This window comes from Pleurodeles waltl, chromosome 8 (genome assembly GCF_031143425.1).
Source record: "Pleurodeles waltl isolate 20211129_DDA chromosome 8, aPleWal1.hap1.20221129, whole genome shotgun sequence".
Classification (NCBI taxonomy): Eukaryota; Metazoa; Chordata; class Amphibia; order Caudata; family Salamandridae; genus Pleurodeles; species Pleurodeles waltl.
Genome location: NC_090447.1, coordinates 1,535,307,135 through 1,535,321,354, shown reverse-complemented (window position 1 = coordinate 1,535,321,354; position 14,220 = coordinate 1,535,307,135).

Genomic DNA, 14,220 nt, shown 5'->3' with positions numbered 1-14,220 from the left:
ACCCACGGGAGATTTCTTCGGAGCTTCTGGTGCAGAGAGGAGGCAGGCTACCCCCACAGCATGCACAAGCAGGAAAACAGTCGAGAAGGCGGCAGGATCAGCGTTACAGAGTTGCAGTAGTCGTCTTTGCTACTATGTTGCAGGTTTGCAGGCTTCCAGCGCGGTCAGCGGTCGATTCCTTATCAGAAGGTGAAGAGGGAGATGCAGAGGAACTCGGCTGAGCTCATGCATTCGTTATCTAAAGTTTCCCCAGAGACAGAGACCCTAAATAGCCAGAAAAGAGGGTTTGGCTACCTAGGAGAGAGGAAAGGCTACTAACACCTGAAGGAGCCTATCAGCAGGAGTCTCTGACGTCACCTGGTGGCACTGGCCACTCAGAGCAGTCCAGTGTGCCAGCAGCACCTCTGTTTCCAAGATGGCAGAGGTCTGGAGCACACTGGAGGAGCTCTGGACACCTCCCAGGGGAGGTGCAGGTCAGGGGAGTGGTCACTCCCCTTTCCTTTGTCCAGTTTCGCGCCAGAGCAGGGGCTAAGGGTTCCCTGAACCGGTGTAGACTGGCTTATGCAGAATTGGGCACATCTGTGCCCAACAAAGCATTTCCAGAGGCTGGGGGAGGCTACTCCTCCCCTGCCTTCACACCATTTTCCAAAGGGAGAGGGTGTCACACCCTCTCTCAGAGGAAGTTCTTTGTTCTGCCATCCTGGGCCAGGCCTGGCTGGACCCCAGGAGGGCAGCTGCCTGTCTGAGGGGTTGGCAGCAGCAGCAGCTGCAGAGAAACCCCAGGAAGGGCAGTCTGGCAGTACCAGGGTCTGTGCTACAGACCACTGGGATCATGGAATTGTACCAACAATGCCAGGATGGCATAGAGGGGGCAATTCCATGATCATAGACATGTTACATGGCCATATTCGGAGTTACCATGGTGAAGCTACATATAGGTAGTGACCTATATGTAGTGCACGCGTGTAATGGTGTCCCCGCACTCACAAAGTTCAGTGAATTGGCTCTGAACAATGTGGGGGCACCTTGGCTAGTGCCAGGGTGCCCTCACACTAAGTAACTTTGCACCTAACCTTTACCAGGTAAAGGTTAGACATATAGGTGACTTATAAGTTACTTAAGTGCAGTGTAAAATGGCTGTGAAATAACGTGGACGTTATTTCACTCAGGCTGCAGTGGCAGGCCTGTGTAAGAATTGTCAGAGCTCCCTATGGGTGGCAAAAGAAATGCTGCAGCCCATAGGGATCTCCTGGAACCCCAATACCCTGGGTACCTCAGTACCATATACTAGGGAATTATAAGGGTGTTCCAGTAAGCCAATGTAAATTGGTAAAAATAGGCACCACACAGGGAACATATACATGCACACCTATGAGCACTGGGGCCCTGTGTGATAGGGTCCCAGTGACACATACATATAGGCCACAAACCTATGAGCACTGGGGTCCTGACCAGCAGGATCCCAGTGACACATAACAACCATACTGAAAACATGGTGTTTTCACTATGAGCACTGAGGCCTGGCTATCAGGATCCCAGTGAGACAGTGAAAACAGTGACAAACACCCTGACATACACTCACAAACAGGCCAAAAGTGGGGGTAACAAGGCTAGAAAGAGGCTACCTTCTCACACTGGGAGTTTGTCAAACACGAACTCCACCGTTCCATAATGGTTACACTGAAAACTGGGAAGTTTGGTATCAAACTTCACAGCGCAATAAATGCACACTGATGCCTGTGTGCAATTTCTTCTAACAAACACCTAGAGGGCATCTTAGAGATGCCCCCTGAATACCAATCCAACTTCTAGTGTAGGCTGACCAGTTTCTGCCAGCCTGCCACACACCAGACATGTTGCTAGCCACATGGGGAGAGTGCCTTTGTCACTCTGTGCCCAGGAACAAAGCCTGCACTGGGTAGAGGTGCTTCACACCTCCCCCTGCAGGAACTGTAACACCTGGCGGTGAGCCTTAAAGGCTCACCCCTTTTGTTACAGCGCCCCCAGGGCATCCCAGCTAGTGGAGATGCCCGCCCATCCGGCCACTGCCCCCACTTTTGGCGGCAAGGCTGGAGGAGATAATGAGAAAAACAAGGAGGAGTCACCTACCAGTCAGGACAGCCCCTAAGGTGTCCGGAGCTGAGGTGACCCCTGCCTTGAGAAATCCTCCATCTTGTGTTTGGAGGATTCCCCCAATAGGATTAGGGATGTGCCCCCCTTCCCACAGGGAGGAGGCACAAAGAGGGTGTAGCCACCCTCAAGGACAGTAGCCATTGGCTACTGCCCTCCCAGGCCTAAACACACCCCTAAATTCAGTATTTAGGGGCACCCCAGATCCCAGGAAATCAGATTCCTGCAACCTGAAGAAACCAGAAGGACTGCTGACCTACAAGCCTGCAGAGAAGGAGGAAGACGACAACTGCTTTGGCCCCAGCCCTACTGGCCTGTCTCCAACTTCGAAAACCTGCAGCCAGCGACGCATCCGACAGGGACCAGCGACCACTGAAGCCTCAGAGGACTGCCCTGGACTAAAGGATCTAGAAACTCCTGTGAAAAGCGGCCCTGTTCAAAACCAGCTACTTCTTTGCAACAAAGATGTAACTTTCAAAGACTGCACGTTTCCCGCCGGAAGCGTGAGAGTTCACACTCTGCACCCGACGCCCCCGGCTCGAGATCCAGAGACCAAACACCTCAGGGAGGACTCCCTGGTGACGGCGAGCCCGTGAGTAACCAGAGGTGACCCCCCTGAACCCCGACAGCAATGCCTGCAGAGAGAATCCAGAGGCTGTCCCTGACCACGACTGTCTGTAACAAGGGACCCGACGCCTGGAACCAGCACTGCACCCGCAGACCCCAGGACCTGAAGGAACCGAACCTCAGCGCAGGAGTGACCCCCAGGCGACCCTCTGCCTAGCCCAGGTGGTGGCTGTCCCGAGAAGCCCCCCCTGTGCCTGCCTGCACCACTAGAGTGACCCCGGGGTCCCTCTATTGGTTCCTATCTAGAACCCGACGCCTGATTTGCACACTCCACCCGGCCACCCCTGTGCCGCTGAGGGTGTGTTTTGTGTGCCTACTTGTGTCCCCCCCAGTGCTCTACAAAACCCCACTGGTCTGCCCCCCGAGGATGCAGGTACTTACCTGCTGGCAGACTGGAACTGGAGCACCCCTGTTCTCCATAGGCACCTATGTGTTTTGGGCACCTCTTTGACCTCTGCCCCTGACCGGCCCTGAGATGCTGGTGTGGTAACTTTGGGGTTGCCTTGAACCTCCAAAGGTGGGCTGCCTATGCCCCAGGACTGAGACTTGTAAGTGTTTTACTTACCTCCTAATCTAACCTTTACTTACCTCCCCCAGGAATTGTTGATTTTTGCAGTGTCCACTTTGAAAATAGCTTATTGCCATTTTTACAAAGACTGTATATGATATTGCTTTTATTCAAAGTTCCTACAGTATCTAAGTGAAGTACCTTGCATTTAAAGTGTTTACTGCAAATCTTGAACCTGTGGTTCTTAAAATAAACTAAGAAAATATATTTTTCAATATAAAAACCTATTGGCCTGGAGTAAGTCTTTGAGGGTGTGTTCCTCATTTATTGCCTGTGTGTGTACGACAAATGCTTAACACTACCCTCTGATAAGCCTACTGCTCGACCACACTACCACAAAATAGAGCATTAGAATTATCTAATTTTGCCACTATCTTACCTCTAAGCAGAACCCTTGGACTCTGTGCACACTATTTCTTACTTTGAAATAGTATATACAGAGCCAACTTCCTACAGTATTTAAAAGTAATACTAGTAAGGGTTAAATGTTACACATGTCCCTTCAGTGAAAAAGCTATTTTCGCTGTAGCAAGGCTAGCTGTTCCTTAGGGGGACACCCGGATGCAATATTTATTATTCATACTGTATCTCAGGAAAGGGACTAGCCAAACAATTATTTTAATAGCTTTTAAAAATCCAATGACACAGTGAAGTTGAATTTTTACTAAATATTAAGGAAAAGTAACTTTTAGAAAGTAACCTTTAGCCTGCCTAAAACCTCTGGAGGCCTATTTGCATTTTATGTCCAACTTCTGCAAACCAGTTGAAGGCATACAAATAGGTATTATTGGGTGTGAAATGCCTCCCAAGTGCAAATAATAGGATGTCCTAAGTGGCCAGAGATGACCCTTTTGAACCTTTCAGAATGGGGCTGTTAGCATCCTTTTTACATTTTAGTGGAAAATGCTACTTGATTGTCACATCCTGCTTAAGGTCTGATGGGGGTTTTCATGACATACTTGGGGAGTATTTCAAAGAGGCTTCTCCTGTCATGGGCAAATGTTATCTGACGCCTGGGCAGGGCCCTTCTATTGTCCCTGCAGCCACTCAGGCCCCATTCACAGTGAGCCTCTTTTTGACATTAGTGTGTCAACTTCTGCTTGGGTATAAAAAAACTGCTTGACAGGTATGCTAGGTTTACATATAACACTTTGGGCACACTTGAAAGGAAGAGAACGGCGTGCCAAGACAATTCTTGTGTACCCATTGTCCGACTGCTGGAAACCTCTGCTTTTGTTTAACCAGACATCTGTCTTTGAGTTTGATGTGGGTACAGGACATGCTTCAAACTTGATTTTAGTGTTAGATGTGGGAGGACATTAGGATTACCACAGTACACCTCTGGACACACACAACCCCAGTTGTCGTAGTCCAAATTTAGCGCGGATGAAACCTTTCAGCATCTTGAAAATGCTCAACATGGATAGGGTTAGCCTCAGGAACCCAATGGGTTAGGGCTTGCCAAGGGGTGGTTCCAACCCACTAGGTTGTGTTAGGGATAAAAGTGGGATTTCCAGGCACCAACTTCAGAACACTCCTGGACATGGGGAAGATCAGAAGAGGACTAAACCGGCTGCCTGAGACCTGAGTGGAGCCCTGAAGGAGTATACCTGCTCCCTCTTGTACCCAGACCAAAGAAGTGGATTCTTAAGGGCATAACGCTGACCGCCTGTTCAACTTGTGGAGAGGACACCACAAACATTAGGGGACAACGTAGAGTAGGAAGGAGGGCACCGTAAACGTTGCAGAGATGTGTTTCGAGCCCTGGGTTAGATTGTTTTACCTTGTAATCATACTCCTATCTAATTGTCTAGTATTCTGTTCCGCTGTGATATTAAATGACTTCCTTTTACTAAGAAGACAAGCACCAAGCTGAACAGTGAATTTAGTGTCTCTGACTTCTGAGCTCTCCCCCTTCATACTAACCTTCAATCGCTACTCTGAAAATCAAGTGTGAAAAGGGGTGTACTTGGCCCAATTTGCTCAGCCACTGTGGGACTGACCTCAGAACCTGGAGGAAACAATCCGTACCATGACATGTGGCCCCCAAACCCGGTCTGCTGGATCTCTTTAGAAGTGCTTCCATTCACTGTGCGGGTTTATACAAGTGATATACAGGTTACAAAGAGTGGTTTCCAGCAGGGACATTAACCCCATGAGATACTCTGTGATTACTAAAACTTGCAACCAGATCTCTCTAGCAAGTGCTTTACAACCTGATTGCATTTGCCAGAATTATACCAAATGCTGCGCCTCTTTCCATCCAGGTGGCAATGAGAAAATATTGCACACAATGGAATCCTCCAGTTTCGTCCTCCACGCCGCCTCTTGCTCCTCGTCCTCCAGTAGGAAGTCATTGCACTTCTCCAAAAACATTAAGGTGGAATCTGAACTGAAGATTTTACCTCTTGCAACCTTTGAAGATATCAATTGGAATAAGGATAAGGAGTATACACTTCCTGTTTCCTACAATTGACAGAGTTCTAAGCCAATGAAACGCTGTTTTATAAAAGCAAAAGTACCACAGTAGCATCTTGATACTATCTCAGCACCCGTATAATTCACAAACACATCCTGCAGTTACAAAACTAACAACATATCAACATACCAATAAAATATAAGTAGCCACGATGCAATGATATATTTTTTTAATTTACAGAGGTACCGCAATACTTTCCAAGAAGTGCAAATGAAAGCAAAATGATCACGCAGATGACCCTTACATTCATAATGAAATTTGACCTACCTTGAAAGTACCTTGGTACCAAAAAACAATATAATATAATAATTTATAGCATAATAAACAACATTATATGATTAGAAACAATTTTTCTAAAAAACAATAAAACTGCTAATTTGATGAAAAAATAAGAATTAGGATTACTTATATTTAGGAAACCTTAGTGCCTGATTTAAGTTAAGGAAAGTGGCGTTGCACCCAGTGCAGCGCCACTTTCCTTGCGCCCCTTAGCGCCCGCCTAACACCACCATGTGTCTGCCGTATCTAAGATACAGCGCACCATGGCGGTAGTTAGGGAAACTAGCATAAACATTTTTGACGCTAGTTCAGAGCTTTGCAGGACTAGCGTCACAGCCAGCGGCCTATTGAAAACAATGATGTGCCTCCTTTTAATGCCTGCTTTGAGCAGGTGTGAAAAGTGCCGAAAAAATGAAATCTCTGAGCACCAGGCCCCTTTCCCTTAATGGAGGAACGTCCCCTCTGCATACATTATGCCTGGCGCAAGCATAATGTAACGCAAAGGGTTACAAAGTGACGCAATGCATGCATTGCACCACTTTGTAAATCTGTTGCGGCGATTTTGGCCTCGTTGGGCCACATTAGCATAAAATATTATGCTAATGTGGTGCAAGGAGACGGTAGGAGCTCTTAAATCAGCCCCTTAATTTATGATTTCTATACATTACCATCTTAAACTACACAAACCTTAGAAATTCAAAAGTTATAGTTATAACTTTAAGTTATCATTTGCACTCCACCAAAAACTTACTATGACTCAGGCACCTCTGTACACAGTGCTGTGAACTCACTAGCCAGGGGTTCCCAGGGCCAAATATGGACACTGGGGACTGGTGAAGGGGTCTGCAGGACCCCTCTATTACCTAATAGTTTTTTGCCCTGGAAAGATGGTGGTACCTGAGGAGGGGGTGCAGCGCGGCCCCCCTGCATTATAAGTTAGCCCCTGGAAGGTGGCAGTCCCCGGGGCTCGGAGGTCTGCAGGACCCTCCCTAATATTGTACTATTGTTTTGCCCTGGGGAGAAGGTGGCCCCGATGGCGTGGTGGGGGCAGGCAGCCCCCGCACATAATGCACAGTTAGCCCCGGGGAGGTGGTGGTTCCCTGGGACCGGGAGGGGGGGCGCGCAGCCTCCCACATATTTTTGAATCTTAGCCCCAGGGAGGTGGTGGTCCCAGGGGCTACTTAAAACCCCCCTCCTTTTATCAGCTTGCAATGCCCCAGGACCTGGCCCACTCAGTGGCAAAATAAATGAAAAGCGCGGGAGACTGCACTTTTTACAAACAAAAATACTTTTTAGCCCTGGCAGGGTCCCTGGGGGACCCCTGGGCCAAGGCCAAGGGCTCATGGTATTCCTACCCTGGCTCCTTTTCTTTTTTTTTTAGTTTTTTCTTTGGGACTCTGCTGAAGCCGAGACCCAAAATGGCTGCCAACATTTCCTTTTTTAAGTGTTGGCAGCATATCAGATATCAGCATGGGGACAGCTGGCTCCACGGATCCTCTACGTTCCTAGATATCTATATTTTTTAACCTTTAATATCCCAGAAACAATTGAACAGATACACCACACTACAAAACCACAGTCTGGGGAGCACCAGTTAACTTCCTGCCAATTTTGGTGTAATTCTGTTCAGCGGTTCGGACTGTAGGCGTGTCTAAAGACCCTAAGAAAAAATGAATGTTGAAAATGTGTTTTGGGACCTCCCCTTTATCTCGGCCCGCTTGACAGACCACTCCGGAACTTTCAAGGCAGCAACTGAACCGACTGTCATATTAGTTTTGAAAATGTCATGAAAATTCGTTAAGCGGAGCCAAATTTATTGGCAAAACAAAAAATGCTTTTAGCTGGAAACTAGGTCCTAACTATAACTACCTACTGACAGCTGCCACTAGGTAATAGACATATAGATGATATGAAAAAACAAAGATTACAGTGAGGTTATAGTAAGTTGAAAAGATCAGTTAAAATACTATGTTAAATCAATAACAAACATACTGAAATTCACCAGTTCCAATTTGCTGAACTAACTATAAGGTGCGCACCCACCATGCACTGCTTACAACCTCACACATTGAAACTACTGCACAAGTAGGTAGGTCAGGACCTGTGAATCTTTACCCCATTGCCTAGGCAAGGTACAGGAGTCACTCCCACCCTCTTCAGAACACTTTCTGGACATGCACAAGATCAGAAGAGGACTGGACCTGCTGTCTCTGACCTGAGAGGAGCCCTAGAGGATAGATCTGCTCCATCTTGTACCCAGGTCAATGAAGAGGACTCCTAGGGTTGTAAGGCAGACCTCCTGTGTGGCTTCAGGGATACAATACATTTTAAGAGGCCTTTTCCTGGAAGCACCAAACACCCTAGTGGCATTGGGACTGTGGCCCGTTGTTGATGTTGGCAGATGTTGGTAATCTCTGTTGGACTGATCTGTACATCTGCTAGGCTGAAACTACTCCACCCACCAAATTTATAAAAGACCACCAACCTAATAGACATTTTAAAAGAATTTCCTGTTTGGTGCAAGACTTTGTCAGCAGGACAGAGCCCTGCACCAAACAGTTTATTTCTTTTATTTTCAAAATGAAAATGCCAAAACAGGATTTTCTTTTTTTAAATAAAAAATAAAATGCACCCCTCGCCATGGGAGTCTTTTCCCGTGACGAGAAAGCTTTTAGTAGTTTTCACTGCCACTTTCCGAAAAGGTTTTCCTGGCGGTGACAGGCAGTGAAAACTTATAGGAAGCTGGCTTTTATATACTATATCAAAGGGAGAGATAGTGTGCACAGGGTCCAGGGGTTCCCCAAGAGGCTTGACAGAGGCGATAAGAGATAATACTAATGCTCTATTTGCGGTAGTGTGGTCGAGCAGTTAGGCTTATCAAAGGGTAGTGTTAAGCATTTGTTGTACACACACAAGCAATAGAAGAAACACACACTCAATGACTTAACTCCAGACCAATAGGATTTTATATAGAAAAATGTATTTTTGTGACTTTATTACTAGAACCACAAGTGCAGGTACGTACTTAGCATAGACATCAAAGTAACTTTGTTTCACTTTAGTCAAGTAAACAGTTTTTAAGAAAACCGAGAATATCTATTTTAAAAGTGGACACTGCATTTTCAGAACAGTTCCTGGGGGAAGAAAATAAAGTACAGGTTTAGAGGTAAGTACACGACTCACAGTTCCAGTCTTGGGGTTATAGGTAGTCCACCATTGGGCGTTCAAGTCAACCCCAAACACCCACCACCAGCAACACAGGGCCAGCCGGGTGCAGAGGTCAAAGTTGAGCAGTTTTAACCTGGGCTCTTATGGAGACAGGGGGTACTCGGAATTCGGTCTGCCAGCAGGTAAGTACCCGCTGCTCGGAGGGCAGACCAGGGGGGATTAGAGGAGCACTGGAGGGGCCCCAAGTAGGCACCAATCCCACACCCTCAGCGGCACTGGGGCGGCCGGGTGCAGGGTGCAAACAGGGCATCAGGTTTCCAATGAAACTCTATGAGGGGGCCCCAGGGGTCACTCAGGCGCTGCAGGTGAGGTCCGGGGGGGGTTTCAGGCACACCACCGGTCGGATAGGGAAGAGGGCCACCTGTTGATCATAGCTGCAATGGGTGTCAATTTCTCCAAGGCCTGGGGGCTGCGGGTGCAGTGGGTCCTTTGGCGTCGGTTATCTTTGTCCAGGGCAGTCGCAGTCAGGGGGTGTCCTCGGTATTCCCTCTACAGACGTCGTCATGGAGGGGGTGGAGAGATCAACCCAGAGTGGGCTCTTGGTCGCCGTTGCCTGGGGGTCCTCTCTGGTCGGTTGGGCCACCTGGACTCAGGGCCGTGGGCGTCGGGTGCAGAGTGGTTAGGACTCACGCTTCTGGAGTGAGGTGGGAGTCCTTTAGAAGAAGTTTCTTCTTCTGTTCTTCTTTGGACAGGGCCACTGTCCACGGGAGCTCATGATCCTCTGTGATGCAGGCAGTCCTCTGGAGGTTTTTCAGAGGTCGCTGGACCTGCAGGACGCATCGCCTTTCTTCTGCAGGTTCTTTGAAGCAGGAGACAGGCCGGTAGGGCTGGGGCCAAGTCAGTTGTTGTTTCTTTTCCTTCTCTGCTGGGGTTTCTGTGAAACAGGCCTTCTTCTTCTTGTGAGGTCGCCAGGAATCATTAGCTCCCTCTAGCGGCTGGAAGATTAGCTCCCTCTACTCGCTGGTCTCTATAAGCATCATTAGCTCCCTCTAGTGGCTGGAATCTATCAGTGTCACTAGCTCCCTCTAGTGGCAGGGATCTATCAGGGTCATTAGCTCCGCCTAGCGACTGGAATATTACCTCCCTCTACTCGCTGGACTCTATAAGCATCATTAGCTCCCTCAAGTGGCTGGAATCTATCAGTGTCATTAGCTCCCTCTAGTGGAAGGGATCTATCAGGGTCATTAGTTCCCTCTAGCGGCTGGAATATTAGCTCCCTCTACTGCCTGGACTCTATAAGCATCATTAGCTCCCTCTAGTGGCTGGAATCTATCAGTGTCATTAGCTCCCTCGAGGCTGGACTCTATAAGCATCATTAGCTCCCTCTAGCGGCTGAAATATTAGCTCCCTCTACTCGCTGGTCTCGATAAGCATCATTAGCTCCCTCTAGTGGCTGGAATCTATCAGTGGTACTAGCTCCCTCTAGTGGCTGGGATTGATCAGTGTCATTAGCTCCCTCAAGCGACTGGAATCTATCAGTGTCATTAGCGCCCTCTAGTGGTTGGATTAGAATATCATTACCTAACGACCTCCCTCTAGAGCAGAGGTCTTCAAACTGGGGGGCGGGCCCCCCTAGGGGGGCCTTAAGTGATCTCAGGGGGGGCGCCAGACTCTGGCCAAAAAAAGCATTATACAGATAACAGGTCTTTGTTTTAAGCAAAAGCATGTTATTGCATTAAAAACAATATAACAGTACTTAACTGCAATGTTTAAATAGGTCTAGACATATTTAAACATTGCCATCTTCATAAAATAATTGTGAAAAATTCTGAAAGTGGGCCCAATTATTTCTATATTTCAACTGGGGGGCGCGGCATTCAAAAGTTTGAAGACCACTGCTCTAGAGGCTGAAATACACCATAGTGTGGTGAGTGGTTGTAACGTGAAATCAGTGTCCATCGAAGACTAAGGGGCTTGAACAGGATATGTTATATTATGGAAATTTCGAAAGCGCAGGGAATACCCAGATGCGTCTTGGCACTGAGAGTGAGAGGAGTCTAGCGGTGCTAAAAAGCCACATCTTCAGCAGTTTTTGAAAAAGTATCAGGTTAGGGGCATTCTTGATGGCCAATGGCAACTCAATCCAGGCCTTAGAGACACTTGTGGCGAAACTCCTGCTGTCCCGGATTGAATGCTTGAACCTGGGAACTGCAACCCACTTGGCATTGGTAGAGCGCAAAATTCTGCCAGGTGAGTACATTTTGTAAATATTTCGGTCCTGAGCGGTGACGAGCTTCATAGGTAATACACAGGGATTTGAAAGTAATCCTCTGTCTGATGGGCAGCCAGTGAAGTTTTCTGATAGAGTTTGACACTGAGTGGTGTTTAGGGAGCTTTCGAAGGTGTCTTGTTGCATTCTGTAACAATTGTAGTTTGTTTAGGATGTATTGGTGTGCCTTGAGATAAACACTGTGCTGTTACACTAGTCTAGTTTAGCCAACACTAGAGAAGAAACCAATGCCTTCTGCAAGTGGATTGGATTGTAAGGAAAAAAAAAAAAAATTATGTTCTCAACAAGGAGAAGACAGAGGATGTCAGAGCATTGATTTGATCGTGACAAGTAGGTTTATCATCAATAAGAATGCCGAGGTTACGAACCTCTCTCGCAGGTTTGGGTAGGGGTCCCACGTCGAGTGGCCAGCAAGAGGGGGACCAGAGGGTGGCCAGGGAACGAAAAGAATGACTTCAGTCTTATTCAGAGTTTAATTTCAGGCAGTTCCTACCCATCCATTTGTCAACTGCCTGCATGCATTCTCAGAGCCTGGAACCAATACTTGAGCTATCATTTGGTAAAGAGACGACAATCTGGGTGTCGCCAGCATAACATGTTAAGGTAAAGCTAGCTCTGTGAGAGGGGTGATATAGACATTAAAGAGAGTCGAACTAAGCGAGGATCCTTGAGGGACCTGCATGGGACGGAGAAAGAGTGGAAGACAATCTCACCTAACCTTACCAGTTGCTCCCGCCCAGAAAGAAATGCGCTCAGCAGGTCCAGAGATAGTCCTCCAGTTCCGATGTTAGCTAGGCGGCCTAGCACCCTTTGGTGGCTTACTGTGTCAAAGACTGCAGAGAGGTCTAGTAATAGGAGTCCTGCCTCTTGGATTTCCTCAGTGGCTTTAAGCAAGGCTGTTTCCATGCTGTGGCCACTGCAGAAACCAAATTGAATAGCATCCAGAATATCATTATCTTGAATGTGATATTACTGTGTAATGAGCACTGTTCATGGTGGGAATGTGATATCAGTGTGTAATGACTGCCCTTTAGCGGCTGGAATGTGATATTAGTGTGTAAGAAGTGCCCTCTAGAGGCTGTAATGTGATATTACTGAGTAATGAGTGCTCTCTAGTGGCTGGAATGTAATAGTGTGTAATGAGCGCCCTCCAGCAGCTGTAATGTGATATTACTGTGCAATTAGTGCCCCCTAGCGACTGGAATCAGTGTGGTCGATGCCCTCTAGTGGCTGGAAAATGTTATCTAGGTGATAAATTCCCTCTAGCGACTGAAACATTTTAGCATAACAAGCTCCCTCTAGTGGTCCGAAATGGTACCAGTGTGTTTCTAGGCTTTATTGTCAAGAAGAGGATGTCCTATTGTGCCAGCAGTGAGAGAGCTGCAGTAAAAGTGTATGGACAGTTTCTGGTATTTATGTGCCTATTTGGTGTTACACTGAATCATTAAGGCTCTTGGCAGCGTTCACAAACCTCACACCTAGAGGAATGGCGCTTACAAGGAGCGGGTGCTATGCAGGTACATTGCAGTTTCAATAACCACCTTTGCAGGATGCAGAATTGAGTAACTAGCCTATAGCACATGCCAGAGCTCCGCAGATGGGGTTGCTTAAATGAAAGCAATAGTGACCCCTGGTGGCTCTTGAAAGTACTGCAGTGGCTAAGATGTGCAATCCTCCGACTGGCCACAGAGGGCAGTGTAGGTCTAAATTGGTTGTTAGTGTTCCATGTCCTGCTGGTCAAAGTTAAGGCCCCTCTAGATAGAGAAACAAAACTAGTGGGCCTCGTGTTTGTTTGAAAAAAATGACACAACATATGGAGTGCTTAATTTGAGCCGGTGGATGCAGGCGCAGCCGAACAACACTCATCTTTGGAAACCAGTCCAACTTTTCCTTCTCAGTCTCTGATCCAAAGTAAAAGAGAAAAACACACAAGAGGCAAAGAAGGAGGAAGAGACACAGAGGAAAACAGTGAGAAAGGGGGAGGGCAGGAATTAAAAAGAACCTGCAGGTGTGAGATAAAGGGGCAGGGAGTGTCTGGTGTGGATTAAAGAGGCCTGAGGTGGATACAGGGCCACCAGCCTTGGCATTCAGTGCCCCAACCTTCCAGAGAGCCCCAACCTTCCAGAGTGCCGGCTGCGGATTTCTGAGCAAAACTTTGGGCGAAAATATTTTAAATAATTAAGCACTGAAAATAGGAATTTACAAAACTAAACTGGATTCTTGGCTCTTCTAGAAACAGATGTTTCAGAGTTTGGAGGGAGCTCCTTTGCCCCACAGTGAAGGCACGCAGACAGGGATGCTGACACGATGTACGCATCCTCCCAGTGAGGAAGTAATGCTGGAAGGGCCTGTGAGCTGAGAGGCCCAGAGGAGCAGAGATGCTCCAGCACACATGGACAGGTGGGTGGATGTCCCCGGGTCTCCCTCCTGCGCCATTACCTTAAGTATTAATGTAATAAGTGCTGTTTCCCGTCCCTGCGCACCCGGCGCCACTCATGGCGGAGATTAACTGCGCCGATTAGTCTCGGGTATGTTTGCAAACCCCGCTCAGCCGGAATAATCTACTGAGCTTCAGGGCTCAGGTGACAGCTCCACAAATCCTGTCCCGGAAGTGGAAATATACAGCGAGTGGAGGGTGGAGTGCACAGCGGAGACAGCAGTGGCATGATGGTGCACGGA